The 4,152-nt window shown below is 38.8% G+C and overlaps 1 long non-coding RNA gene across 1 annotated transcript; it reads left to right on the top strand.

Moving 5' to 3' along the window:
* The first annotated feature begins 376 nt into the window (after positions 1 to 376).
* Positions 377 to 1,489, top strand: LOC129750128 (uncharacterized). Its single transcript, XR_008738299.1, has 3 exons — positions 377 to 736; positions 826 to 1,063; positions 1,126 to 1,489. It is a non-coding gene; the product is annotated as an uncharacterized LOC129750128 (long non-coding RNA).
* Positions 1,490 to 4,152: the final 2,663 nt, after the last annotated feature.

A 4,152-nucleotide genomic window follows, 5' to 3' on the forward strand; every position in this document is an offset into this window, starting at 1 on the left:
GACCGTGATCATCGCTAGATGTGAAAAAATAGCAGATTGCAAATGTGTGTGTGATATATCGAGATTTTTCCTTTTGTGTATGAGGCCGTTAGTTTCACGAAAACCCGTAGATAGCGCTGCGGAACAAGCGCCAAAATCAGCCTTCAGTGGTCAGTCTGGGTATCTGGGGTCTGCGAATATACCTACAAAAATGTTTGCTGGGCCAGCACATCCCTCACCGGAACGTTGGGTGGTTTTCCTCGGGCCTGAACACGCTAATATTTTTCTAACCATTTATTGCTAAAAAATAACCATTTTATGGTTTTCGATTAAGAACCGTCAATTTGGTTACTTTTTAACAATTTTTTCAAGTGAAATTTTAACCATATTTCTAGTTCCTATGCAATAACCAAGAAATGGTTAGAATTTTGACCAATAAACGAAAGAAATTATTCATGTCCGCCATTTTAGAAACATTCTTCGACAAAGCCACATTCCCACATTGGTACTATAGTTTATTTTTAATTTTTCAGTAGTTTTATCAAAATTAAAACATACAACATACATGAATTTAATTCCTAGTGCCCACTCAGTACAGAACAGAATCAATCCGATTCCACCAAAAAGCCCCTGATGCCTGCTGGTAATCGTTGCCGGAGTTGCTTAGTCGCAATACCGTTAATCCGGCTTCTTATTGCATGGATCGGTTCCAAATCAGGCCGCTGGACACGACGAATTGCAGACAGCACTCAACGAGGTAAGCACTAACAAACTGATTCAGTAAGTGAAATCTGAAATCACAAAATTGATATCGGTTATTCCTTCTTTCGTTTTCATCTTAAACAGGCCTTCCAGAAAAATACCGGGTTGGGGTTAAGCACTCCAAATGGGCGCACTGGATGGTGGATAAGTTTTCTGATCCGGACGATGACGATGGATCGCCAGGCGATCCGGAATTTCCTCTTCACCTGTGTTGTCCGAACGGGACTGTTTGAACTGGTCATCTTGAGGAGGCTTCAACTATCAGCTGTCGACATGAAATTTCGAAAACGATAGTACCGAAAATAAATTAGATTCGAACAAAGTAAGTGTATTCACTAATTTGATTGCAATGAAAAAAAGTTGCATTGAATTTTTTTTTTGCAGTTTTACATTCCGGGACGGGATGCATGTAGCCAGATTCAGATCGGGCGGAAAAAATTGTGGAACAGCGGATCGGAGCCGAATCGGAGCACAGCAGTTTTACGAGAAGCCTGAGGTTGAAGCGAACGAGGAGTCGAAAAAATAGTACATTGCTCTAGGGTCTAGGGCAGCGGTCTGTGCGGTACTATTTACAGTGTTGTTGTTTGTTTGTTCGCGGCGATCTCCCCAACAATCTCAGTCTCGGGTCATCTGCGTCGCTGGTAAGTCATGGCACGGGACTTGCATCGTCTGTACAGCAAGAACACTCGGAACTTTATTCGGAAGAGGATGACGGCCCCCGTATGACGGCTATGAACAACGCTTCCAAGAACAAGCTCTGGATATAAAGGATTCAGTTTGTAAATAAATAAGCTCATAAACCCGCATCATTTTTCATTTTCCGTTGAAATCATTCCAAATTCTAGTATTTTAAAGAAAAAGTTTACCTGTTTCCCTTCCTTCTGCGATATGGTTCAAAATTAACCGTTTTTCAACTTCTCCGCAATAATTTCTTGCGGTTAAAAAGTAACCATATTTCCACTTCTCAAGAGAAGTCAAAAAATGACTTCTATGGAAGAAACCAAAAAATCACTTAACGCGGAAAGGTGTGAAAATGGTTACTTTTTAACGATAATTGGTTAATTAAATTCGAGCGTGAAGGGAGTCTATAAAATTCGTTCTGGCGATAAGCTGGACCTCACACGACCAAACAATATGCTCGATGTCATGGTAACCTTGACCGTGTGTGGTGGGTTGTGCAATCTTAGAGAATCGTTGAAAGTTGAAAAATTCATCACAAAATGAACTGAAATCCCGGCAGGACGATTTGACAGAAAAAAATAGATATCAATCCAGAATTAGGTTAGGTTGGAGAATACCTTAAAATGTTGAAATGGGATTTGGGAAAAAATTGGTAAATTGACAAATGACATGAGAGGACAACTTGAACAAGAGAAAAACGTGATTATATAACGTGAGTTGAGAAGGCAGATTTATCACGGGTCGCAATTACATAAAAATTAAATTGCAAAACTTTGAGGAAAATGCGGAAAATTTTGAAAGTCGTCAAAGGGGTTAGATCCGCATATGTCAAGCATGTTTGTTAAGAGATCAATACAGCAAAGAGAATAACAGTACGGTTCAGATGCTGTTCCTAATCGAAGCAGAGCTGTATAACTGCGTAGTTCTTGTTGTGTGGAACAATGCCTTAGAACTTAAGAATGGAGTTTATGAAGCACTCAGTAGAATGCGATGTCAACTGTCGTAGATGAACGTTGATACAGCTGGAACTGATGAGATTTAGCATGAAATTGAAAGGCAACATTAGTTTCTAAAAATTCTGTTTCTTGATCGGCCTCCAATGCGTAAAATGGTTAGAGAAGGAAAATATCAACTTATGTATAAGTCATAATTAAATAACGATTTTGTTCATCTCTTGTATAGAGAATAACAATTCGGTCGCTCTTTTGTGGCTTTACTGTTTGACTCTACTATGTTTATTAGCTCCTGAGCAATATTGATTGAAGATATAGTTGTTTATGGGTAGCATTACGGAACTACACATATTTAGGTATGATACAAAGCCCAAAGTAAGTTCCCTTGAATCGATTCATCCACATGTCTGTTGCTGCATCGTTAAATCGTACAATTTACGGATAGCAATTTAGTAAGGCTTAAACTGTCGATCTTCATTGTACTAGATATGCTAGGTAATTTAATGACCGAGATTCAATCCTATGACTGTTGGCTTAAAAAACGGTCTGCTGGCTCATGTTAAGGTTGTGTGAGCCATTAGAAAAAAAAAGTTTCAGTGACGAATTCACTAAACATAGTAAAAGAAAGAAGGAGAATAGCAATATGTATGTCAATGAGAGACGCATTATTGCTAAACAAAGTATGATATCTTAAGGAGACGAGGTTTTGTCGAGAAGGACAAGGGAAATAAGCAAGCTACTATCAAACTTTGACCCTTGGATAAAGGACGTGAATATAAGGACATGCGGAAGGAGTAGGTGGTTTTAGAGAGTCAAAAGTTGAGTATCCAAAATAACATGTGGTAAAGGAAATAAATTTGAAAATTACATTTATATCCCGCCTTGGTTATATCAACACCATTCTCGTTAACGTTAAGACCAAAATTGCTAGTTATGATGGTATATGTCTAATGAATGGTTTATATGGTTTTGATAAAGTATGAATGTTTAAAGTCTTTAATTTAAAAAAATTGGAAAGAAAAAAGTAATGTAGTATTGAGCTACATCATGGTTACGATGCTTGTCGGCTTAGGCCTCTGTATCTGCTCTCTATCTATGAGGAACGATGCCACTATGCGAGTATGCAAGAGTTAGTTGTACGTGAGACAGCAACCGAGAACGACGTGCATCCATCTCCTCCGTGACGGACCGAGCTGGATACTACATCTACTTTTTCAAGTTTCATCCAATTAGGCAATAGACTATTTGAGTGTCTGAACACGAAACAATGATGTAATTCACATATTATAGCTTTTCTCTATGGTTAAATGAGCGTTATCCTTAGTATGTATGTATGTATGTATGTTGGACCCACCAGTGGCTGATAGGTCTTTCGACCCGAGTCGGTACGGGAAGTCTCGATCGCACATTTAAATATTGTTCATGCTTAACTCATAAACAATATTTGCAGCACAACCAAGGGGTCCGTTACCACTGGCTTGGGACAGGTTGGACTCATCTCACTCCCTTCAAACTGTTCGAAACAAATGAAGCATCCTGGAAAGGTACCTAAGTAACCTACTCAAGATCCCAAATTTGTCGAAATACTCAGGCTGGCTTGAACCCACAATCCATTGTATATCAGTTTTCCGTTAGTTTGATGCCCTGTCCTACCCCCCACGAATCCCCTATAATAGAGTTAAGCTATTTTACTGTTTTATATAATGAAATTGAAAATGATCAATGCTCTGAGTTATACTTAGCTGATTTGATTCCTCTGTTGAACAAAACCTCTTCT

This window comes from Uranotaenia lowii, chromosome 2, assembly GCF_029784155.1.
Source record: "Uranotaenia lowii strain MFRU-FL chromosome 2, ASM2978415v1, whole genome shotgun sequence".
NCBI lineage: Eukaryota > Metazoa > Arthropoda > Insecta > Diptera > Culicidae > Uranotaenia > Uranotaenia lowii.